The 27,937-nt window shown below is 36.5% G+C and overlaps 2 pseudogenes; one reads left to right on the top strand and one right to left on the bottom strand.

Moving 5' to 3' along the window:
* LOC121960435 lies at positions 1 to 2,673 on the bottom strand (annotated as a pseudogene).
* A 2,158-nt stretch (positions 2,674 to 4,831) lies between these two features.
* On the top strand, positions 4,832 to 26,799 carry LOC121960991 (annotated as a pseudogene).
* Positions 26,800 to 27,937: the final 1,138 nt, after the last annotated feature.

Below are 27,937 nucleotides of genomic sequence, written 5' to 3' on the forward strand. Positions count from 1 at the left end.
AAGCATAAATCAGCTCAAGAGATAAATGATTAAAGAAGATGTTTTACCTTTTTGTGTTATGCTGATTTTAGGAACGAGGGGCAGAAAATAAAAAAACACCCACATTTAGAAAATTAACAGGGAAAATCCACACTTTATTGAAAGTGGCAGACTGAAATTAAGACATGAATGCAGAATAGAAAATATAGTATGTCATAATTATAGTGAACATCCTCCTGGTCTCCTGGCTCATCGTGAATTTAACTCCACAGCACTGTTGACATAGACTGCTTCTTCTGCGTCCTGTAGAAATGAAACAACACACAGAGTGGTGTCAGTGCTCTGAAAGATCAAATAGTTGCAACATGTCATTTTTTGTACCGCTTAGCTGCAGCTGTGTCACAGGGCCTCACGACAAACAACTAAAAGAGCAGCAGATGACGCAAACAACCACAATAAGATCCTCTCATGATGATGCTCACCATATCATCTTTTTAAGGTGATTCCGTTTTACAGATGCTGCTCTTTAAATATTATGGCCTTTGAAAGATTATTTCTGCATAACTATTGTACATAACTGACTCTCAAGAGCTAAATGAGAAAATAAAATAGCTCTGCTCATCTGGTGGCTTACCTTCTCTGCTTTGGTGGAGTGTCTTGATCTAAACCAGCTGGAAGAAAAAGAATAAATGAAGGTTTTCTTGTTTATGCTGTAATGATCGTGATCTGTGCCAAACCACATTTAAAATGACACCAATTATTGTGTAGCTGCAGAAAAATAAGAAAATAAAAAAGTTCATCTCACCACTCAAAGATGACCAGCGTACTGACGAGCATTAGGATTCCCAGGATCTTCAGTATAACTTGAACACCAACTGATCGAGACTGTTGATCTCCTGCAACACAACAGCACGCTCACCTCCTGCTGAAAGGGACATTTCATCACTCTGAAACATCTTCATATCTGTCGTACCTTCAAATATCAGCTGACGTCCTGTTGACAGCTGAATGTCCACATCGTTTCTGCATCCACAATAATACAATCTGCCTCGATCACCGTCGGTCACCTTAAATCCATAAACCTGTGTATTCGACTTTGATCATTTCCAGTCTGCCGTCACTCATCATGAACCACACAAAGTTGACAACAGGAGGGTTTCCTCTGCAGGAGCAGGTCAGGTTCACCACGCTGCCCACTGACACTGGATCAGTGGGACTGATGATTACTGAAGTGTCCCTGGGAGAGTCTGCAAGATTTGGCATGAAAAGATCAGTTGTCTTGCCACCTGCTGTCATCTCCATAAAACACAATAAATGAAGTCTTACATGAAACATTGAGAGTCATTTCTTCCTCTGCTGTCTTATAGTTTCCTCCCTCCACAGGATATGAGGCAGAACAGCTGATGTTGACTCCATCATGTTGGTCTGACAGAATGATGGTCGTCTTGATTTTAGTTGTGAGGGTTCGATCTGTGTTTTCCTCGATTGTGTTGTGTGGGTCTTGTGTGAGATTCCAGGTGAGTTTAGGAGGGGAGTGTGGACAGGGAGTGGACGCTGAGCAGGTTATAGTGACAGACTCATTCTCCTTCAGATCACCTGAGATCTTAATTCTGGGCCTCGGAGGAACATCTGTGGTTAAAAAAACAGAAACGTAAACTGTACTTCATTTTCTTGTTTTTTCTTACGTACAACATTATAAAATTATGACAAAAAAAGCCTCCCCTACCTTGAACAGTTATTTGAAGAGGATTACAAGCAGCTGTTGCCCTGTATTTACTGTCCACAATTCTGAAATAGTACGTGTCTGTGTAACTTGGGATTACATTATAAAATAAAGTTGTGCAGTTTTTCTCACTTAGGTTTCCAGTGATATTTCCTGCATAGTAGTTAACTGCCTTACTACTGTTCAAAAACACATTGTTTGGATATATGTAATGTCTATGGTGATTTTTAATCCAAATTCCAGTTTGTCTTATTCCATTAACATTTTGTTCTGGTACAGTGCTAAAGTTGCATGGGATTTGTAGACAAGATCCACTCAGTGCTTCCATCTCCTGTGGTGCAGTAATGGAGAGGTAACAGACAGCTGAAGCACCTTCAAAGTCAGACACATGATTAATATAAGGTGGAATAAATATCTATATAAAGAAATATGCATCAGCAGCATTTTTTCCCATGCAATTTCATTATAAATCATGAAGATGTAAACAATTGCAAAATTGGTGCTGTATGAACAACCAGCTCACCTGAGAGAAAGAGGATATGAAGTAACATGTTGACAGTTGCAATATTCACAGACAGGGCTGCCATCACCTGCAAACACAATCATGTGGTTAAAAATGTTCCTGGACACATCAAAGAATGTAAGTGCTTGCAACAAAATCTCAACATACAGTGCATATAAATAAAGAGTTCATTTAACTTCAGAAGTAAATTCAAAACATTATGTCAGTGGTAAAATGCAGCCAGAGCAAGCTTCTTACAGCTTAATTCTGCAAAACATAATTATCAAATTAAATATTAGATCATGTTTGTTTTTTAATGTTTTTGTTTTTGTGGAATTTCTGACAAGCAACAAAATACTATGATAAAAGGAAAATCATAAAACTAAATTCATAATAATCTTGTCTTACCAAAGGAGAGCAAAAAAAGACAGCAATGATGAGATCCTCTGATGGCTGATGTCAAAGTGAATATCACTTTGTAAATTTCTGCTTAAGTGCAATTAACCATCTTCCCTGTTTTCAGTTTGTAATTTAAAACATCCCATGTGTCAAATGACTTTTTTTTTTAAATAAGGTGTGCTAATGTACTGTTTTGTTCATCTCAACTAATTATATGACTACTTCCCAGTGTTGCAACTTCCTCCCACTCACCTGGAGCATCTTGTTCATTGTATTTGCTCTTCCTGAAATTTCAGTTACACGCTTTTGCTTCTGGTTCTTTAATTTCAAGTCTTTAAAACAAGTCCAGCATTCAGAAAAATACAATATAACCACAGATATATTAGTGATTTGCTACGAGAAAAGGAAAATGAAATTACATTAATAACAATGGCTGGCAAAAAAGCATCATACTGACTGAATTACAGTAAACTATGAACTATGTGTCCTCACTGTGGTCAAATCTTGTGCAACAAGTCGGTCTTTTTGTACAACTGTCATCCCCCATGAGGGATGCAGTGTCTTTCAGCTGGAGGCTGAACTCTGCATGTCATTTATTTGTCATTTATTATAACGCCAGACAAAACAAAAGAAAGGGAAAATCAAAAAGCCCTCTGATAGTTTACATGAAGTATCTGAATTGTGTCTCATTTAAAGATTAATATATCAATGTGTCCTGGTTATCTTACAAATTAGCAGCTCTACCAGTTAGTTTAGATTTAGGAAAATAGTCGTGGTTTGGTGTCGTCATGTTATGTACTTACTTTGAAGTCACATACATAACATAAAGTTACCAGCTTGGATTTAGGAAAGTAAAGTTATGTAGGCTGGGTTTAGGAAAAGAACCATGGTCGGGCGATATCATGTTTTGTACTTAATGTGTTTGAAGACACATCTTAAAATAATCCAGTTTACTTTAGGTGAATTATGCAGGCTTTGTATACTTATAAAATACACATGGACAGGGACATACAACTTCTTCATAACACTATGTCCCAAACTTTGACTCCCTTGGTCATATATCTGATAAAATGAAGATAAAAAAAACAGAAAAAAACATTTGCCGGATATTTATATTCACGACAGTCATATTAGCCCATATATGCATTTCTCTATCATTGTTATATTCTTTTGTTGTTGTTGTTGTTGTTGTTGTCATCTGGGTATTTTTGCATACTGCATTTAACAAACTACACTGAAAAAAGACAATTTTAACCATAATTAAATATAATTACTTCATTCGGTAACACATAAATGAATTAGGTTTTTTCAAATCAAGTTATGTTTGATTAACACAGTTGTTTAGAATTTGAGTTGAAAAAACGTCAGTCATTGACTGAAGTCATTATTTTAAGTTGGTAAGCAATTCTCTTTTTTCAGTGTATGTATTTGGACAAACTTAATCTTTCTCTGGCATACTAAAAAGTGCCGTACTATGGATACTGGAACACACAGTAGGTGTCATCAAGCCGCTAGGACCAGCGGCAGGCTTTTAAAGCCAATTGTACGTTTGACCAAAAGTGGACTTACAATGACCTACAATGTCTATCACATGAAGCCATTGGGCCCCAAAACACAACCCCTGCAAAATGACTTGTTTAGTTAATGGGATGGGCCTTTGAGGAACCCCACAATTAACTACACTGTAAACTGAAATTATGTTTTGCTTCTGTGGCATAGGGGCCCTGACACACCAAGCCGGCACCAAAACGGCTGACTCATTTGATGTGTTCAGCTGTGTATTATACTGAACTCTCATCTGCTTCTTTCTGCCTGGAGAGCAAGCTGAACAGATGTTGGCAATATGTTACTTTATTATTCTCAATACATGCTGTTAATAATATTTTCTATGTGCTCAAATCAGTTCATTATTTCTTGTAATTTATATGAAATATCTGACATATTAGAAGGCATAGCAAACAGGCACACACAGAATATGACCTTTAAAGCTGATAACTGCCTGTATTGCTTTGATATAAGATATATGATATAAGATATATGTATAAGTCATTCAGCTCAGTGGATATTTAGCAGATGTTGAACAAAATCAGCTGCCATTAATATGTCATTTGATGCATGGGAAGTCTGAAATTTTTACCCACTAAACAGGGAAGTTGGTTATTTGCACTTCAGCTATTGGCACAAATTGATATTCACATTGAAATCATCCATCGAAGGATCTCATCACCTGCTGTCTTTCTGATTTGGACTTGTGTGGTAAGACAAGATTTTTTTCCACCTTTTACTGACGTTCCTTCAGGAAAATCATTTTATTTTGTTGCTCGTTATGAACATACTTTAGTCACATACTTTGATGTCTCCAGAAACATGTTTAAAAAGTAGTTAATGCTTTTGTAGGTGATGGCAGCCCTGTCTGTGAGTTTTACAACTGTCAACATGTTACTCCATATCCTCTTTCTCTCAGGTGAGCTGTTTGTTTAGATTTTGGATTAATTTTGGTTAGCGAATTTTGGATAAGCGACAGGCAGCATCCTGCTGCTGATTCTGTCTATTCACAGAGGTTTGTTTTACCTGATTTTAATCATGAGTTTGTTTTATAGGAGCTTTGGCTGCTTGTCCTGCAGGGTCAGCCCCCTTAATAACTGCTCCACAAAAGATGGAAGCACTGAGCGGATCGTGTCTGCAAATCCCATGTTACATTAGAAATGACTCAAACTATGTGAATGGCATGACACCCATTGGAAAGTGGATTAAAAGTGACTATAATCATTTCATACATCCAAACAATGTGATTTCTGACAGTAGTAAAACAAATAACATCTATCCAATGAATATTACTGGAGACCTGAGTGAGAGAAACTGCACCACTTTATTTTCTAGTTAATCCCAAGTTACACAGACATGTACTACTTCAGAATTGAGGACAGTGAATACAAGGGCAACAGCTGCTTGTGATCCTCTTCAAATAACTGTTCAAGGTAAGAGAGATTTTTAAAATCAGTCTATAGTCTATAATGAAATTAATGAATGAATGAATAATTTCTGTTTCTGTTTTTTAATCACAGATTCTCCTCCGAGGCCCAGAATTAAGATCTCAGGTGATCTGAAGGAGAATGAGTCTGTCACTATAACCTGCTCAGCGTCCACTCCCTGTCCACACTCCCCTCCCAAACTCACCTGGACTCTTACACAAGACCCACACAACACAATCGAGGAAAACACAGACCGAACCCTCACAACTAAAATCAAGACGACCATCATTTTGTCAGACCAACATGATGGAGTCAACATCAGCTGTTCTGCCTCATATCCTGTGGAGGGAGGAAACTATAAGACAGCAGAGGAAGAAATGACTCTCAGTGTTTCATGTAAGACTTCATTTATTGTGTTTTATGGAGAGACAGCAGGTGGCAAGACAACTGATCTTTTCATGTCATGTGCCAAATCTTGCAGACTCTCCCAGGGACACTTCAGTAATCATCAGTCCCACTGATCCAGTGTCAGTGGGCAGCGTGGTGAACCTGACCTGCTCCTGCAGAGGAAACCCTCCTGTTGTCAACTTTGTGTGGTTCATGATGAGTGACAGCAGACTGGAAATGATCAAAGTCGATACACAGGTTTATGGATTTAAGGTGACCGACGGTGATCGAGGCAGATTGTATTATTGTGGATGCAGAAACGATGTGGACATTCAGCTGTCAACAGGACGTCAGCTGATATTTGAAGGTACGACAGATATGAAGATGTTTCAGAGTGATGAAATGTCCCTTTCAGCAGGAGGTGAGCGTGCTGTTGTGTTGCAGGAGATCAACAGTCTCGATCAGTTGGTGTTCAAGTTATACTGAAGATCCTGGGAATCCTAATGCTCGTCAGTACGCTGGTCATCTTTGAGTGGTGAGACGAACTTTTCTGCGATATCTTTTGCAGCACACTAATTGGTTCGACACAGTTCAATATCATTACAGCATAAACAAGAAAACCTTCATTTATTTTTTATTTTTTCTTCCAGCTGGTTTAGATCAAGACACTCAACCAAAGCAGACAAGGTAAGCCACCAGATGGGGAGAGCTATTTCATTATTGATCAGCAAATCCATATAATTTAACTCTTTAGAACCAATTGGCAAAGATAAATTTGTAGAATTTTTTTGGTAGTTCAATTTACAACAATCATACAGGTAAAATCTGTCACAGGCAAAAATATTAAAAGACTAAGGTTTTTAAAAACCAGATTCAAATTATTCCTCCATAAAAACAACAAAACTTTCTATTTTCTTATATTTTTACAGTAGCTAGGCTTTTCCGCTGCAGTAAATTTACTGCATAGCACTGACATCACTCTCTGTGTGTTGTTTCATTTCTATAGGATGTAACAGAAGCAGACTATGTCAACAGTGCTGTTGAAGTAAAACCATAATGAGCCAGAAGGAGACAAAGATGTCATGTTCACTATGAAGACAACAACACACCGCATAGTCCAATCTGTATTCACTTCTTATTTTTAGTGTGCCAGTTATTGTAAAGTGTATTTTTTTCTTCCAAATAAGAAGTGCTGTAACTTTCTCTAAACATGACCTGTTGGACCCAGCTTGAGAGGGGTAAAGGGAAACAACAGAAAACCAGATATTTTGGTGAAGTTATTTATCAACAAAGAAAATTAGGATTATCATGACCCAAAGAAAATGAGGCAAAACTACAAGTATCGTATGTCGTCTAAAATATAATCAAAATGTCATAGTATGGTATGTCCTCCAAAGTTTGGTCAAAACATCATAATATAGTATGGTGTCCATAATGTGAGGAAAACATCACAGTATACTAGTCATCACAGTCATCCGAAATCTAATCAAAACTTCATAGTATACTATGTTGTCAAAAATATGATCAAACGTCATGTATAGTATGTCATTCAAAGTTTGATCAAAACGTCAAAGAATAATACGCGGTCCAAATTGTGATGAAAACATCATAGTATAGTACAGGGGTCGGCAACCTTTACTATCAAAAGAGCCATTTCTGGCCCAAAACAAAAAAAAAAAATCTGTCTGGAGCCGCAGGTAACACAACACATATAGTCAAACTAGCTTATCAATATTATTAACGGGTCTACATGAGCATTCCTTAATATGTTTAACCACTATTTCTAATTTTTTGTTACATTAACTTTGCAGTGTTGGCGGTGAAAAGATCTATCCATGCACTGTTATTATTATCTCTATGCACTAATAACTTCTCCATTTTCCTCTGAGACTTCTCCTGTCTTGGATTTGGAATCCATAGCTAATCAGGCCTTTTTGATCCAGGACCGCCCACCATTTTTGAAATTTAGCAAAATTTAGCAGAAAAGGCACCAAGGCCACAGAAATACAATGCATATTTTAGTTAATGAAATACATTTTCATATTCTGTGTACAGGATACATATTTTTGCAACTGAAAAATTGAATGAAAGTCTTTAAAAAATAATCGCAGTTCATTTCCATATAATTTTTAGTCAGAGACACAGGAGCCACCGGAGAGCGGCAAAAGAGCCGCATGTGGCTCTAGAGCCTCAGGTTGCCCACCCCTGGTATAGACTGACAGGATATTAGCAGTGAAGGTAAGAACTTGTTGTACTACTCAGATGTGAGAACCTGCACTTGTTCTGTGTTCTTAATTCATAGGAAGTTGACTTTCATCACAACAGCAAAAAAGGGAAGTGGGTTTGTTAAACTGTTGAAATCCATGAATTTAAACATTTTCTCTTCGAAACCACCAACTAAAGGATCTAATTGTCTTCCTCTTACTGATGTGGGCCTCTTTGGTAAGACAAAAAAATGTACTGTTTTTTATTTTTATCTAACTTAGAGAGTCAGTTTGCAGGCTTGTGACTGTCAGTCACTTACCACAGCGTAAATTGTGGTTGTACAAATCATGTTTGGTGCTTCATAAAAGTTACTATATTACTGTGTTTGTAAATCCAGGTGATGAATGTCGAGGCCGTCAAGTCTGTGAAAACAGTGACAGCAAACATGCTACTGATTGTCTTCTTTCTGTCAGGTAATCTGTTCATTCACTTTTATACTTCACTGGTTCATTTACAGTCAGTGTTGGGAAAATAACTTTTGAAATGTCATAGATTACAGATTACTAGTTACCCTGTTAAAATGCAATAAGTAATGTAACTATTTTAATTACTTCATCAAAGTAATGTAACCCATCACATTTGATTATTTTTATTAGACGCATCTTATGCGACTGATTGCAGTTACATTTATTAACCAGATTGGACATCAAGCATTCAGTTTTGACAGAATTTTGGTAAACAAACTCTACACTGTATTGTCATGTTAGGACCTTTTCTGATTTCAGAGGGAAAACATTTTTGAATTTCCAGCACTAAAGGCATTAAGTCTGAAAGCATGGCCACATGCCTTGGCGTGGCCAGCTGGTCACAGCCAGGCAATGGCACGCTCAGGTTGCTTATGACAATATGTATTGATTTGATTGACAGACCAGAAGCAGTCCCAGGAGTATACGAAAGAACCAATCAAAAACAATACTCAAAGTGTGAGCACATAATGCAAGATGATGAGCCTGTCTGGAGTTGAGAAATCCGACCTGTCGTGGTGTTGAATATTCTCAATAGTAATTTTCTTCAAGATTTTTCAGTTAACTGTAACTGATTACAGCTTAAATTAAACCACATTAGATGTAACTAATATTCCCAAGCTAAGCACCAAGGCTGAAAAATGAAGCCAATGCTGAAGTGCCAAAAACTGCGGCTCCTCTACTGGCCACTTGAGGCCGGCTTCAAAACAGAGTCAGTCCCCATAGAACCACATGTTGAAATGCAAAACTTAACAGCAGAAATAAATGTATTTATAGCTGCTGCCAAAAAACAGTTTTAGTCTCTATAGCTGATTTCAGTATTAATGACAACTGTACAGCTCACCCATTTACATTTTAATGAGGCTTAAAGTAATGATTCAGATTAGTTTATTTACAGATTCGTATTATGCATATTAAAGACGAGGCCACTTGAATGACAAACTGTCAGAGGTGTTCACAGTCTATGAAACAGTTCCACCCCTCAATCCTCCCCAGTGCCAACATTTCGACCAAATATGGTCACTTCCTGCTCAAAACCATGGCGACAACTGAAATACCAAAGTCAAGCCTTCACAACGGAAGTCCACAAACCAATGCTATTTCAAGTACTTATACAGCGGTTATTTTCTGATGTTTGAATTTAGAAACAAACCACAGAGCATTTTTCCCTTAAATCATTTGAATATTTTCTGCATTAGTTCTTTTGTCACTCTGACAATAGTGACTTTCATTATTTTGGGATCTTTTGGTGGGGATAAATGGGTTTGCTCACCTTAGGCTTGTGTGGGATTGTTGTAAAAATAATAATTGTAAAAAACATTACATGAAAAAAGCCCATTATGAAAAACATTCCTGCTAAACTGTGTGTTATTTCTGTCTTCATGAAGATGGTTTTACAGGTGCTTTGGCTGCTTGTCCTGCGGATGCAGCCCTATTGATTATTGCGCCAAAGAACATGAAAGCACTGAATGGATCTTGCCTGCAGATCCCCTGTAACTATAATATTAGATCAAATAAGAAATTCGACAGCACAAGAACAACCTACGGAGTGTGGATTAAAAGCACCGTCGATTTCGACAACAATCAAAATGATGTGATATTTAACAGCAGCAAGAAGAGTAATTTCTATCCAATGACTATCACTGGAGACTTGAGTCAGAAAGAGTGCACCACTTTATTTTCCAGTTTAATCGTAAGTTACACAGACATATACTTCTTCAGAATTGAGAACAGGCCGTTCTTAGCGACAGCGTCTTGTGATCCTCTTCAAATAACAGTTACAGGTAAGAGGGTTTTGTTTGTTTGTTTTATCAGTCAGTCTATGATGTTATTGTATAGAATAAAAATTAAAATTGCTTAAACCCAATCTTCAAAGTGAAATTAAATATCTACTGTATCATTATTAATATCTTTTGTAGATGACTACAGTAAAAACCAGCCAGTGATGAGAGTGTTTTTTTGCCTTCACTACTATTATTAGTCCACTGAGACAGTTTTACCCACATTCTTAATTTTGCATTTAACATTTCAAAAAGGGGAAGTCTCAAGTTATTTTTACTATTTGCCATCAGTGATGGAAAGAAACATTTGAGGGGACAAAAGATGGTTACTGGGAAAGGAAATAAGACAAAACAAAGCAAGTCTAAACAAATCTGTGTTCACATTTCGGACTTTTCTCGAATATTTTCTTTATTGTGAAATATCAGAAAGTTTTGCATTAAAAAAATATAGAAATGAAACCATGTGAGGAGTTCTGAGGGGAAATGACTTTGGTGGAACTGCTCATAATTCATAAACATTAGAAATATGACAAAGAAAATGTGTTACAACTAACACATTTTCACATAAACACATAAATATATATGTAATGTAAAATCTTAATATGAAGATTAACTTAGCTTAACTTCAATTTAAGTTCATTCCTTTTAAGGACACAAACAAATACCCATGACAGGATGTTACAGAAATTTAATTTGTCCTCGGGTGACTTTGCATAAGAGCACACTTGCAGAGTTATTATGGTTATTACAGTTATGTCCTTAGATCATATCCTAGTTCACTACATGACAGCAGTTGTATTAATGTTGTGGAGCAAAATGTACAACATTTCAGTCTAAAATATAGAATAGTAAAAGTATAAAGCAAATTAAGATGGTACACATGGTTTATATCATAGGGTACTCGCTAAAAATCAGCATGTTATAAGTATAATTGTGGCACATTAGCATGCTGACATTACCACTCAAAGTGCAGCCTCACAGAGCCACAAGCATGACTATAGACTCTTGTTATTTGGTTTTAAGCATGAAATATGTATAATTTGAAACTATAGATTCTCCTCCGAGGCCCAAAATTGAGATCTCAGGTGATCTGAAGGAGAATAAGTCTGTCACTATAACCTGCTCAGCGTCCACTCCCTGTCCACACTCCCCTCCTAAACTCACCTGGACTCTCACTCAAGACCCTCACAACACAACTGAGGAGAACAAAGATCGAACCCTCACAACTAAAATCAAGACGACCATCATTCTGTCAGACCAACATGATGGAGTCAACTTCAGCTGTTCTGCCTCATATCCTGTAGAGGGAGGAAACTATAAGACAACAGAGGAAGAACTGACTCTCAGTGTTTCATGTAAGAAAATCAGTGATTGTTATCAACTCACGATGCCGCTTTTTTGATCTTGATCAATTCAAACTCTGATGTATCTATCATTTCTTACCCTCCTGCCACTTGTCACTCAGATGCTCCTAAGAACACCTCAGTGATCGTCAGTCCACCAGGTTTGGTGTCAGCAGGTAGCTGTGTGAACCTGACCTGCTCCAGCAGAGCCAAACCTCCCGTACGCAACTTCACCTGGTTCAAGATCAGTGAAAATGGACCCATCAGAGTGTCTGAGGGAGACTTTTACAGTGTTAATGTGACCGAAGCAGGAGTTTATTACTGTGTGGCCTCAAATGAGCTCGGTAATGGCACATCAGCAAGGATCAATCTTAATATTAATGGTAAATATGAAAAGCTCAAACTTTGCAAGGCGACATAAATATAGTTATATGTTTACATTCAATACTTATCTTTTTTTAGTCAATTTAGATGGGTTTTTTTTATGCGCAGGAGTTCTAGTGGAGGCAATTCTTGGAGGAATCATTGGGATCATCTTACTCATCTGCCTCATCGTCTACATTTGGTAAGTTTCACAAATTAAAGCAGATGACATGACTGTGTGTAAAAATATCTGTTTCCCACCAGTCTTTGCACGTCTTGTCTGCACTTTTGCTATTTTTAAAAGTGATTTTTTTAACCATTTAGTTTTGTTGTTTTTATTGTTTGTTTTTTTAAATTAAGTATTGTTTTATTTATTTATTTATTTAAACCCTTTTTTTCACCATTTTGTGCATACATACAAACAAATACAAAGTCAACAAAGCAAAAAAATGGGGTTCAATATTGGGATTGGGTAGAAGTAAGAAAGAAATAACAATTATGAACATGATGAAAAAAAGCTTGCTGAAAAAAATAAAATAAAATAAAATAATAAGAAAACAAAAGAAAAAAAGACAAACAAACATGAACAAAAGACAATGTAAACATAAACAACTAGAGTATTGATTGCTTGGGTTTAGTTATATTTCATGAAAGAATTTACAGGATGAGTTTGTCATGGCGTTACTAATTCTTTCGACTCGTGTCTATCCACACATCCTTTTTTCTTTTAACCCATAATCATTTAGTAATTGATTTTACCATTTCACGATCTTATCTCTTTTCCCTTTCATTATAAAACTTTTATTATGTTGTTATGTTTTATTGCTGCGCAGAGCACTTTGAATTGCCCTGTTGTATGAAATGTGCTATACAAATATGTATAGCTGATGTGTGGCCACAAGATAATTAAGTCGTGGCCATGAGATAGTAATGCATGTCCAGGAGATAATTATTATATTCATTTCCATGGACTGTTGATTGTTGTTTTAGCCAACAATCATGGACAAGTATGGAGCCCCTCTAATGACATTTGAAAAAAAAAGCATGGCCACAAGATAATAACATGTAGTCACAGGATAATAACCTTTAGCCACATGTTTATTTTCCAAATATCAGCAGGGGCTCCATAGTAATATCTAACCTAAAACACAGTAAAATTGATCTGATGTCTTCCAGGTGGTTAAAGTCGAGACATTCAACTGCACAACAGACTCAGGTGAGAACTTCCTGAACAGTTTAGCACTATGTGCTCTGAAAGTTTAACATCTTCTCAAAAGTAATGTATTTGCTGAAGTTTGAATCCTTTTTTTGTCTGAAATCCCTTTCAATTGATCATATTGATCTTATTATTTAATATAAAAAGATACCATCCCAAAACACTTCCTGTTTGATTTATTCTTTCACAGAGTCAAACAGGTGAAGAGCTGGTTGTTGAAGAGCCATCAAGACAAACAGAAGAAGACATCCATTATGGAGAGATTGACTTCTCCAAGCGGAGACCTGAACTGTCCTCTGCTTTAAAGCAGGACAGTGGACAGGACACGTTGTATGCGCAGGTCAACGTGTCCAGAGCAGCAAACGGCTCAACACAGACTGCGGACGACCCACAGGATCTCTACGCTCAAGTGAAGAGAAAATGAAAGCCGCTGTAAAATACAAAAACAAGTGCAGAATTAATATTTAATTGTGTTTTATGTGTACAGAATGTATAATTTTAAATAAAAAGGGGAACTGCAATCAAAAATAACATGCAGATTAAAGTGTCACACAAACATGACACCAATAGCAGTTCTTTACACACATTAGCAGTGTTGTACGATGAATTTTGACATGTTTTTATGTCATTTTCTCTAAATCATTGTTGTTTTTATGTATCTTATTTTCAGCATACAGTCATTTGTATTTTAAATACTGCAGATATGAAAATGAAGACAGTGTTTCTGCATTTGACAATATTTATTAATTGCACTATAACGTTGTACAGTACAGAGAGAGAAACAACTGATCCAATGAAAGAACGGGACAAGTGAAAAAAATCCAAATGAATTTATTTTTACTTACTTTGACTTTGATCATGCTCAGTCCTCACCAATATTGCAGCAGAGCCTGACCTTTGACCTTCTAGCAGCTGAGACAGATTGTACTACAGTGTTATACTAAATGTGCTGGAACTCATCTATCAGTAAGATCTTAGTTAGTTTTACTTAGTTACTTTCCATCACTGGATTTAATTGATAAGTGATCTATAAGTAACAGTTTCTTTCATCATGTCAGAAGTGTGTGAGTATGTAGGACAACTTGTGTTAAACATTCAGTGTAAGCTTTTATTCCTGACTACAATTATCTTGACATGTTCTGGCAGTGCCACACATCACGAAAAAACGGGAAGCAGCGTGGCACAAGTCCTTCTAGAGAAAACCACATTCATTGCAAGACGTGTCAAAAGTACTCTCTGTGGCATCTTGTCTGTTTTTCCACAATATTTTGATGAATTGCATGAAGCAAAGCATTTAAAGCCTGAGGTATATCAGTGTATTCGAATGAATTACAGGAAAATGAAAAAAGTTTGGCATATGACGTCATGTTCAAAAAATTGAGCAAATGTTCGCAAATCTGCGGAGGAAATTGGTTATTTTTGGAAAATTTAAAAAAGCTCTCTCTTGATAAGAGTGTCCAAATTAGTTCTTAATATTTTATTGGCAGTAAGGGTACTAATTGAACTACGTCTGTACTTCTTTGTACCCTTTAAATCAAAAATCCTGTGTGAAATAAAAGATTTGGACATATCATGTTTCTTCTTACCTTCTTTTATGATATGACATTTCACGGTTTACAACAAAAAGTACACAAATCTAGGATCATCTAAGTCATTATGTCCTGTAACCATCCTCTTTTTTACTCTCACTGTTGTTATCTATATACAGCAATCTGAGTTACAGTTGCAACACAGTGTCACAACAGTTGCTATTATATTAACGTACATAACAAGGTATTCGGGTTTGCATGATGATTCATGAGATGTCGGCTGATTTTAACGAACAAAGTTATTTTCACATTTTCACTGTAGCGTCATCATTAGTTTGTGTTTGTGCTGATTTATGGCGTCCTTATCATTGTTTCTTGTTGCCTCAATAGCGATTTTATGTATGTACAAATATATAGTATATATAGTAAGGCACAAGGACAGTGAAAATATTTAGTCTGTCAGCTGTGTCTGTATATGCATGTGTAGATGACTGATTAAAAGTATACATTTTTAAAAATTAAAAATAAAATTAAAAAATAAAATTAAAACTGTTCGATTCAATGACTAAACATGGCTGTGCAAAACAAATTTGTAAGTAATGCAACATGTGTAAAAGCCTTTGAATTTGTTCATTTTGTAACTGTATATGAATCTGTGTGTTAATCAGGTTTGTGATGTCCTCATTTGAGGACTCAGGGACAATAAACTGAAACTTCATCATTAGTTTGTTTTGTGTGATAATATATATTTGCACACACAAAGAAAACACATTTGAGGCAAAGAAAGATAATAAGGACGCCATAAATCAGCACTATCTTACACAGCTAAAACACAAGTTTTGTGTGAGGAAATAGAAAGAGATGGTATTTGTCTGTTATTCTGTCAGTTGTGTCTGTATATGCATGTGTGGATGACTGCCAAAATAAAAGCCTTAAATTAAACAAAGCATTTTAATCAGTGAGGTTCTCTCATCAGCGCTGTATTGCAGAGCAGCAGTGATAAAGACTATGTACAAGTCGGCTTACTAAACTCTGTTGTAGCTACATGTGTGAAATAATAATTTGGTTGATAACACTTCAGAATAAATTGAGGCATCAGGCGCGAGGTGACGTCATTAAATATCCTTATTAATCCTCCAAGACATGAGACACCTCACAGATCTTTAATTACCACAAAAAAAGAGGATATTTACTGTATGTCATGTTGTTTTGATGCTTTTGATGTGATGAAATACAGTTATGTGTGGCGTAAGGACCAAAGTAAGAACACCAGAGAGAAGTGGTGAGATGTAAATTTGCAAAATCATGACCAGAGCCCTGGGAAAAAGCCGAAAACTTAAAGCAAACAGGGAAAGTAAGCCTGCTAGGTTTTGCCCTTCTGCAAAACATTTAGAGCAGCTGTCTTATTCTGAGCTGTCTTACAGCTGTACATGTCAATATTTTATGTGCATTGCTCGACTACAATTTCAAATTTTGATATTTGTTTAATATGACACTATTGGGATTAATGTACAATGCTAAGTATACAGGTTCACACTGAGTTACGAGTTACGTGAATCATGTGATGAAAAAAATCTTTGAGAATAAAAAAATCTTTGAGATAAGAAGCTGACTTCCTCACTCGCAGGGTGCGAGCAGGAGGAGCCAAAACTTCTTGTACTTCTACAGTTTCTCAGTGATTTCATATCGAGCTTTAAATAATAAGTCTGTTTGCTTTAACATCACAGTGGCTTAGCAGAGAAGTCTGCTGCAGCTCTGCTGAAATTCACAAATTGCCTGGTTTCCAAATAACTGTTTCCCCGTTTAAACTGCAGCCTCGTTTGGTAAGGTCAAGTGTCATTGCTTTTTATGATTTTTTATCTGATTTGCTGCTTTATGTTTTGCTTTTTTGCTGATTTTCATAAATTACATAACAAAATGAATTTGCCGTGTTTTGATGTAGCAGAAATATCGCCCTCAGGATTATTTTGATTTTATTTTTAATCTGTTTTCTGTGCAACTCTGCAGATTATTAATCCCTATTAACATGATGTTTTACAGGGAGAGTTCCTGGTTTGAATGTGTGAATCTGAGATTCCTTTAAAATAACCTGAATGCTGCTTAAAATATTAAAAAGTCCCTTTTTGTCAGATCCAGGTGATGAGTGTCATTACAGTCCGGTCTGTGAAAATGGTGACGGCCAACATGTTACTGAGTGTCCTCTTTATTTCAGGTGAGCTGTTTTTTCGCTCACTTTTATTTGGAGACGTTACTTTTTTCCAGTCATTCATGTCCAGACTGCAAAGTGTTTGACATTGTTAAAAGGACAAAGGACCAAACATGCTGCTGCTGAACTGTAGTTTGTGCATAATGAACTTTTTGTTTATGCAGATTTTGCTTCATATCATTTTCACCATGAGTCTGTTTTACAGGTGCTTGGCTGCTTGTCCTGAAGCGTCAGCCCTGGTCATTACAACACCAGAGCAGATGGAAGCACTGAGCGGATCCTGTCTGCAAATCCCGTGTAACTTTAGTGTTCCCACAGATAGGCAAGAGAAATTTGATGGTACAAGAGCAACATTTGGAGTGTGGCACCAAAATGAAGCTGTCGTTTTCAACAGCAGTAAGAAAGATAACAGTTATCCAATACAGATTACTGGAAACCTGCGTCAGAACAACTGCACCACTTTATTTTCCAGTTTTTAAGCACAGATCACAGAGGCACATACTCCTTCAGAATTGAGAACAGGCCATTCGTTGCAACAGCTGTTTGTGATCCTCTTCAGATAATAGTTGAAGGTAAGTGGTATTTTGTTTTATCAGTCTATGATGTTATCGTATGGAATAAAGGTGATATCATTTGCAGTTTTGGCCTTAACGGCACTTTCTCATTTTCATTTTGCCACTAATTTAAATTCTGCAAATATATACTGAGTCTATTGTAACAGTTTTGCATGAAAATGGTCAAATATGGGAAACTGAAAAAAGCACAAACTCTTATTCACTTTTTATAAATCTGTGTTTTGATTTGAAACCACAGATGTTCCTCCGAGGCCCAAAATTAAGATCTCAGGTGATCTGAAGGAGAATGAGTTTGTCACTATAACCTGCTCAGCGTCCACTCCCTGTCCACACTCCCCTCCTAAACTCACCTGGACTCTCACTCAAGACCCTCACAACACAACTGAGGAGAACAAAGATCGAACCCCTAACAACTAAAATCAAGACAACCATCATTCTGTCAGACCAACATGATGGAGTCAACTTCAGCTGTTCTGCCTCATATCCTGTGGAGGGAGGAAACTATAAGACAGCAGAGGAAGAACTGACTCTCAGTGTTTCATGTAAGACAAACAGTGATTGTTATCAGCTCGTGATGATTCATGAGATGTTGGCTGATTTTAATGAATAAAGTTAATGTCATGTTTTCATCAGATGCTCCTAAGAACACCTCAGTGTCCGTCAGTCCACCAGGTTTGGTGTCAGCAGGTAGCTGTGTGAACCTGACCTGCTCCAGCAGAGCCAAACCTCCCGTCAGCAGCTTCACCTGGTTCAAGATCAGTGAAAATGGACCCATCAGAGTGCTGAGGGAGACTTTTACAGCTTTAATGTGACAGAAGCAGGAGTTTATGTCTGTGTGGCCTCAAATGCGCATGGTAATGGCACATCAGCAGGGATCAATCTGGCTGTTAAAGGTAAACACTGAACTGGATCCACTTACCTTTCAAACATCTTATGCAACGGCTGCGTCGTTCTGTTTATGTCTTCTTTCAGTGGTCACTTAGAGTTGGTTTGTTTCTAGGAGCAGAACCAGCTGATGGATCTTTACAATGGCTGATTCTTGGAGGAATCATTGGGATCATCGTACTCATCTGTCTGGTCATCTGCGTTTGTAAGCTTAATAAAAGGAAGCAGCTAAGTTTTAGCTTCATGATGATGAAGTGATCTGTTTCAAAGAGCAAATTCTTTACATTCAGTTTACGCTTTGATCAAGATTTCTCATTGCTGATTTATTTCACAGCGCTCTTGCGTGTAGGAGACATTCAAATACGACACATCCAAGTCAACCACAGAGTCAGGTGGGAAAACATTAAACTTGTCCTTACAGTTGCGCACTTTTATAGATTTTTTTTACCTTTATTGTGATAGGACAATACAAGTCTGAAAGGCGGAGAGAAAGAGAGAGGGGACAACATGCAGCAAAGGGCCAAGGCCGGAATCAAACCTGCAGCCGCTGCAGGGAGGACTTAGTCACTGCACATGGGGCGCCAGCTCTACCAACTGAGCTACTGGCCACTCCACAGAAATACACTTTAAATGTTGTGCATCTGTCTACAGTGACTGTACGCTCTACATCTACAAGAGCATTCACACTGAACACTAAACACACATTCTACTGTTAGAGGATCTTTACAAGTAAAAAAAGGGAAGAAACACACAACAAATGTGACCAAATATCCTGTCTGCAAACAAAGATTGTAAAACTTAATGATGACACAACATGAGATCTTTTGTTGCTGCATCTAACAACATTTAATGTGTTTGCAGAGTCAAAGCAGTACACAGCTGGCCTTTATAGAGCCAACAAGTAAGACAGAAGAAGACAACATCCATTATGGAGAGATCGACTTCTCCAAGCAAAGATCTGAGCTATCTTCCACCTCAGTGCAGGACAGTGGACAGCAGCAGGACACGCTGTATGCGCAGGTCAAAGTGTCAGAGACAGCAAACAGCTTAACACAGACTGCTGACGTCCCAGAAGATCTCTATGCTCAAGTGAAGAACTAATGAATGCTGTTTTGTTTGTGTAAAAACGTAGACTGCATCTGAATCAAATTTACATTAAATTTTATTTTTGTTTGATTATAAAGAAAAAAAAACTGGAGTCAAGACAGAAAAATGTAATTTCCATTGACTACAGTTCAATAAAGGGAAACTGAAAATTTCTACATCCTGTAGCTTTTTTTATGTCCCTTATCGACATGTTTAAATGTGCGTGCTGACCTCACACAGCTGATGTTGTGTGACTTGATGTCAGATTCATGCCAATAAAAGTCCCACTGCTCCAAATAGGGAACGAGTCTAAATGACAGCAGAAGCATTTAAGCAGAATGAAGCAGTTTGCTGGCGTTTATTTGTTATTAAGATGCTTTTTTTTAAAGGTTGTAATGAGATATTTGAGATGATGAGGAAGCATGAAGTGTTAATAGGGAACACACTTATTCTATCTTTACATGTGTAGGTGGCTGCTGCATTAATGCGACATCCAATACAATGTTGGCTTTGTAAAAAACACATTTCCCAGTAACACACAATGTCATTTATTCAGTAATGAAGTTGTTCTAATGAGGGTTTACTCAACATTTCAGTAATGCAAAGCAACAGCGTTAACATCAGAGACTGTTCACAAGTCAGCAAGTTCCACGTGAGCAACACATGACGTTCACATTTTTAATTGTTTAAATATCATTATCATTATGCTCATTATGAGCATGCAAAATGTGAACTGTTGAGAGTATAGACCAGGGGTCGGCAACCTTTACTATCAAAAGAGCCATTTCTGGCCCAAAACAAAAAAAAAATCTGTCTGGAGCCGCAGGTAACACAATACATATAGTCAAACTAGCCTATCAATATTATTAATGGGTCTACATGAGCATTCATTAATATGTTTTACCACCATTTATTATTTTTTTGTCACATTAATTTTGCAGTGTTGGAGGTAAAAATTAAAAGATCTATCCATGCACTGTTATTATTATTATTATTATTATTATTATTATTATTATTATTATTAATATTATTATTATTATTATTATTATTATTATTATTATTATTATTATTATTATTATTATTCTCCATTTTCCTCTGAGACTTCTCCTGTCTTGGATTTGGAATCCATAGCTAATCAGGCCTTTTTGATCCAGGACCGCCCACCATTTTTGAAATTTAGCAAAATTTATCAGAAAAGGCACCAAGGCCACAGAAATACAATGCATATTTTAGTTAATGAAATACATTTTCATATTCTGTGTACAGGATACATATTTTTGCAACTGAAAAATTGAATGAAAGTCTTTAAAAAATAATCGCAGTTCATTTCCATATAATTTTTAGTCAGAGACACAGGAGCCACCGGAGAGGGGCAAAAGAGCCGCATGTGGCTCTAGAGCCTCAGGTTGCCCACCCCTGGTATAGACTGACAGGATATTAGCAGTGAAGGTAAGAACTTGTTGTACTACTCAGATGTGAGAACCTGCACTTGTTCTGTGTTCTTAATTCATAGGAAGTTGACTTTCATCACAACAGCAAAAAAGGGAAGTGGGTTTGTTAAACTGTTGAAATCCATGAATTTAAACATTTTCTCTTCGAAACCACCAACTAAAGGATCTAATTGTCTTCCTCTTACTGATGTGGGCCTCTTTGGTAAGACAAAAAAAATGTACTGTTTTTTATTTTTATCTAACTTAGAGAGTCAGTTTGCAGGCTTGTGACTGTGAGTCACTTACCACAGCGTAAATTGTGGTTGTACAAATCATGTTTGGTGCTTCATAAAAGTTACTATATTACTGTGTTTGTAAATCCAGGTGATGAATGTCGAGGCCGTCAAGTCTGTGAAAACAGTGACAGCAAACATGCTACTGATTGTCTTCTTTCTGTCAGGTAATCTGTTCATTCACTTTTATACTTCACTGGTTCATTTACAGTCAGTGTTGGGAAAATAACTTTTGAAATGTCATAGATTACAGATTACTAGTTACCCTGTTAAAATGCAATAAGTAATGTAACTATTTTAATTACTTCATCAAAGTAATGTAACCCATCACATTTGATTATTTTTATTATACGCATCTTATGCGACTGATTGCAGTTACATTTATTAACCAGATTGGACATCAAGCATTCAGTTTTGACAGAATTTTGGTAAACAAACTCTACACTGTATTGTCATGTTAGGACCTTTTCTGTTTTCAGAGGGAAAACATTTTTGAATTTCCAGCACTAAAGGCATTAAGTCTGAAAGCATGGCCACATGCCTTGGCGTGGCCAGCTGGTCACAGCCAGGCAATGGCACGCTCAGGTTGCTTATGACAATATGTATTGATTTGATTGACAGACCAGAAGCAGTCCCAGGAGTATACCAAAGAACCAATCAAAAACAATACTCAAAGTGTGAGCACATAATGCAAGATGATGAGCCTGTCTGGAGTTGAGAAATCCGACCTGTCGTGGTGTTGAATATTCTCAATAGTAATTTTCTTCAAGATTTTTCAGTTAACTGTAACTGATTACAGCTTAAATTAAACCACATTAGATGTAACTAATATTCCCAAGCTAAGCACCAAGGCTGAAAAATGAAGCCAATGCTGAAGTGCCAAAAACTGCGGCTCCTCTACTGGCCACTTGAGGCCGGCTTCAAAACAGAGTCAGTCCCCATAGAACCACATGTTGAAATGCAAAACTTAACAGCAGAAATAAATGTATTTATAGCTGCTGCCAAAAAACAGTTTTAGTCTCTATAGCTGATTTCAGTATTAATGACAACTGTACAGCTCACCCATTTACATTTTAATGAGGCTTAAAGTAATGATTCAGATTAGTTTATTTACAGATTCGTATTATGCATATTAAAGACGAGGTCACTTGAATGACAAACTGTCAGAGGTGTTCACAGTCTATGAAACAGTTCCACCCTCAATCCTCCCCAGTGCCAACATTTCGACCAAATATGGTCACTTCCTGCTCAAAACCATGGCGACAACTGAAATACCAAAGTCAAGCCTTCACAACGGAAGTCCACAAACCAATGCTGCTATTTCAAGTACTTATACAGCGGTTATTTTCTGATGTTTGAATTTAGAAACAAACCACAGAGCATTTTTCCCTTAAATCATTTGAATATTTTCTGCATTAGTTCTTTTGTCACTCTGACAATACTGACTTTCATTATTTTGGGATCTTTTGGTGGGGATAAATGGGTTTGCTCACCTTAGGCTTGTGTGGGATTGTTGTAAAAATAATAATTGTAAAAAACATTACATGAAAAAAGCCCATTATGAAAAACATTCCTGCTAAACTGTGTGTTATTTCTGTCTTCATGAAGATGGTTTTACAGGTGCTTTTGGCTGCTTGTCCTGCGGATGCAGCCCTATCGATTACTGCGCCAAAGAACATGAAAGCACTGAATGGATCTTGCCTGCAGATCCCCTGTAACTATAATATTAGATCAAATAAGAAATTCGACAGCACAAGAACAACCTACGGAGTGTGGATTAAAAGCACCGTCGATTTCGACAACAATCAAAATGATGTGATATTTAACAGCAGCAAGAAGAGTAATTTCTATCCAATGAATATCATCACTGGAGACTTGAGTCAGAAAGAGTGCACCACTTTATTTTCCAGTTTAATCGTAAGTTACACAGACATATACTTCTTCAGAATTGAGAACAGGCCGTTCTTAGCGACAGCGTCTTGTGATCCTCTTCAAATAACAGTTACAGGTAAGAGGGTTTTGTTTGTTTGTTTTATCAGTCAGTCTATGATGTTATTGTATAGAATAAAAATTAAAATTGCTTAAACCCAATCTTCAAAGTGAAATTAAATATCTACTGTATCATTATTAATATCTTTTGTAGATGACTACAGTAAAAACCAGCCAGTGATGAGAGTGTTTTTTTGCCTTCACTACTATTATTAGTCCACTGAGACAGTTTTACCCACATTCTTAATTTTGCATTTAACATTTCAAAAAGGGGAAGTCTCAAGTTATTTTTACGATTTGTCATCAGTGATGGAAAGAAACATTTGAGGGGACAAAATGATGTTTACTGGGAAAGGAAATAAGACAAAAAAAAAGCAAGTCTAAACAAATCTGTGTTCACATTTCGGACTTTTCTCGAATATTTTCTTTATTGTGAAATATCAGAAAGTTTTGCATTAAAAAAATATAGAAATGAAACCATGTGAGGAGTTCTGAGGGGAAATGACTTTGGTGGAACTGCTCATAATTCATAAACATTAGAAATATGACAAAGAAAATGTGTTACAACTAACACATTTTCACATAAACACATAAATATATATGTAATGTAAAATCTTAATATGAAGATTAACTTAGCTTAACTTCAATTTAAGTTCATTCCTTTTAAGGACACAAACAAATACCCATGACAGGATGTTACAGAAATTTAATTTGTCCTCGGGTGACTTTGCATAAGAGCACACTTGCAGAGTTATTATGGTTATTACAGTTATGTCCTTAGATCATATCCTAGTTCACTACATGACAGCAGTTGTATTAATGTTGTGGAGCAAAATGTACAATATTTCAGTCTAAAATATAGAATAGTAAAAGTATAAAAGGAAATTAAGATGGTACACATGGTTTATATCAGAGGGTACTCACTAAAAATCAGCATGTTATAAGTATAATTGTGGCACATTAGCATGCTGACATTACCACTCAAAGTGCAGCCTCACAGAGCCACAAGCATGACTATAGACTCTTGTTATTTGGTTTTAAGCATGAAATATGTATAATTTGAAACTATAGATTCTCCTCCGAGGCCCAAAATTGAGATCTCAGGTGATCTGAAGGAGAATAGTTTGTCACTATAACCTGCTCAGCGTCCACTCCCTGTCCACACTCCCCTCCCAACTCACCTGGACTCTCACTCAAGACCCTCACAACACAACTGAGGAGAAACAAAGATCGAACCCTTACAACTAAAATCAAGACGACCATCATTCTGTCAGACCAACATGATGGAGTCAACTTCAGCTGTTCTGCCTCATATCCTGTGGAGGGAGGAAACTATAAGACAGCAGAGGAAGAAATGACTCTCAGTGTTTCATGTAAGAAAATCAGTGATTGTTATCAACTCACGATGCCGCTTTTTTGATCTTGATCAATTCAAACTCTGATGTATCTATCATTTCTTACCCTCCTGCCACTTGTCACTCAGATGCTCCTAAGAACACCTCAGTGTTCGTCAGTCCACCAGGTTTGGTGTCAGCAGGTAGCTTAGTGAACCTGACCTGCTCCAGCAGAGCCAAACCTCCCGTACGCAACTTCACCTGGTTCAAGATCAGTGAAAATGGACCCATCAGAGTGTCTGAGGGAGACTTTTACAGTGTTAATGTGACCGAAGCAGGAGTTTATTACTGTGTGGCCTCAAATGAGCTCGGTAATGACACATCAGCAAGGATCAATCTTAATATTAATGGTAAATATGAAAAGCTCAAACTTTGCAAGGCGACATAAATATAGTTATGTTTTTACATTCAATACTTATCTTTTTTTAGTCAATTTAGATGGTTTTTTTTTTTATGCGCAGGAGTTCTAGTGGAGGCAATTCTTGGAGGAATCATTGGGATCATCTTACTCATCTGCCTCATCGTCTACATTTGGTAAGTTTCACAAATTAAAGCAGATGACATGACTGTGTGTAAAAATATCTGTTTCCCACCAGTCTTTGCATGTCTTGTCTGCACTTTTGCTATTTTTAAAAGTGATTTTTTTAACCATTTAGTTTTGTTGTTTTTATTGTTTGTTTTTTTAAATTAAGTATTGTTTTATTTATTTATTTAAAACCCTTTTTTTCACCATTTTGTGCATACATACAAACAAATACAAAGTCAACAAAGCAAAAAAAATGGGGTTCAATATTATATTATTATAGTATCAAAATATAATATTCAATTATGAACATGACGAAAAAAAGCTTGCTGAAAAAAATAAAAAAAAAATAATAAGAAAACAAAAGAAAAAAAAAAAAGACAAACAAACATGAACAAAAGACAATGTAAACATAAACAACTAGAGTATTGATTGCTTGGGTTTAGTTATATTTCATGAAAGAATTTACAGGATGAGTTTGTCATGGCGTTACTAATTCTTTCGACTCGTGTCTATCCACACATCCTTTTTTCTTTTAACCCATAATCATTTAGTAATTGATTTTACCATTTCACGATCTTATCTCTTTTCCCTTTCATTATAAAACTTTTATTATGTTGTTATGTTTTATTGCTGCGCAGAGCACTTTGAATTGCCCTGTTGTATGAAATGTGCTATACAAATATGTATAGCTGATGTGTGGCCACAAGATAATTAAGTCGTGGCCATGAGATAGTAATGCATGTCCAGGAGATAATTATTATATTCATTTCCATGGACTGTTGATTGTTGTTTTAGCCAACAATCATGGACAAGTATGGAGCCCCTCTAATGACATTTGAAAAAAAAAGCATGGCCACAAGATAATAACATGTAGTCACAGGATAATAACCTTTAGCCACATGTTTATTTTCCAAATATCAGCAGGGGCTCCATAGTAATATCTAACCTAAAACACAGTAAAATTGATCTGATGTCTTCCAGGTGGTTAAAGTCGAGACATTCAACTGCACAACAGACTCAGGTGAGAACTTCCTGAACAGTTTAGCACTATGTGCTCTGAAAGTTTAACATCTTCTCAAAAGTAATGTATTTGCTGAAGTTTGAATCCTTTTTTTGTCTGAAATCCCTTTCAATTGATCATATTGATCTTATTATTTAATATAAAAAGATACCATCCCAAAACACTTCCTGTTTGATTTATTCTTTCACAGAGTCAAACAGGTGAAGAGCTGGTTGTTGAAGAGCCATCAAGACAAACAGAAGAAGACATCCATTATGGAGAGATTGACTTCTCCAAGCGGAGACCTGAACTGTCCTCTGCTTTAAAGCAGGACAGTGGACAGGACACGTTGTATGCGCAGGTCAACGTGTCCAGAGCAGCAAACGGCTCAACACAGACTGCGGACGACCCACAGGATCTCTACGCTCAAGTGAAGAGAAAATGAAAGCCGCTGTAAAATACAAAAACAAGCGCAGAATTAATATTTAATTGTGTTTTTTTGTGTGTACAGAATGTATAATTTTAAATAAAAAGGGGAACTGCAATCAAAAATAACATGCAGATTAAAGTGTCACACAAACATGACACCAATAGCAGTTCTTTACACACATTAGCAGTGTTGTACGATGAATTTTGACATGTTTTTATGTCATTTTCTCTAAATCATTGTTGTTTTTATGTATCTTATTTTCAGCATACAGTCATTTGTATTTTAAATACTGCAGATATGAAAATGAAGACAGTGTTTCTGCATTTGACAATATTTATTAATTGCACTATAACGTTGTACAGTACAGAGAGAGAAACAACTGATCCAATGAAAGAACGGGACAAGTGAAAAAAATCCAAATGAATTTATTTTTACTTGCTTTGACTTTGATCGTGCTCAGTCCTCACCAATATTGCAGCAGAGCCTGACCTTTGACCTTCTAGCAGCTGAGACAGATTGTACTACAGTGAAATGTTATACTAAATGTGCTGGAACTCATCTATCAGTAAGATCTTAGTTAGTTTTACTTAGTTACTTTCCATCACTGGATTTAATTGATAAGTGATCTATAAGTAACAGTTTCTTTCATCATGTCAGAAGTGTGTGAGTATGTAGGACTACTTGTGTTAAACATTCAGTGTAAGCTTTTATTCCTGACTACAATTATCTTGACATGTTCTGGCAGTGCCACACATCACGAAAAAAAAAAACGGGAAGCAGCGTGGCACAAGTCCTTCTAGAGAAAACCACATTCATTGCAAGACGTGTCAAAAGTACTCTCTGTGGCATCTTGTCTGTTTTTCCACAATATTTTGATGAATTGCATGAAGCAAAGCATTTAAAGCCTGAGGTCTATCAGTGTATTCGAATGAATTACAGGAAAATGAAAAAAGTTTGGCATATGACGTCATGTTCAAAAATTGAGCAAATGTTCGCAAATCTGCGGAGGAAATTGGTTATTTTTGGAAAATTTAAAAAAGCTCTCTCTTGATAAGAGTGTCCAAATTAGTTCTTAATATTTTATTGGCAGTAAGGGTACTAATTGAACTACGTCTGTACTTCTTTGTACCCTTTAAATCAAAAATCCTGTGTGAAATAAAAGATTTGGACATATCATGTTTCTTCTTACCTTCTTTTATG

The sequence above is a fragment of the Plectropomus leopardus genome, chromosome 21, assembly GCF_008729295.1.
Source record: "Plectropomus leopardus isolate mb chromosome 21, YSFRI_Pleo_2.0, whole genome shotgun sequence".
Lineage (NCBI taxonomy): Eukaryota > Metazoa > Chordata > Actinopteri > Perciformes > Serranidae > Plectropomus > Plectropomus leopardus.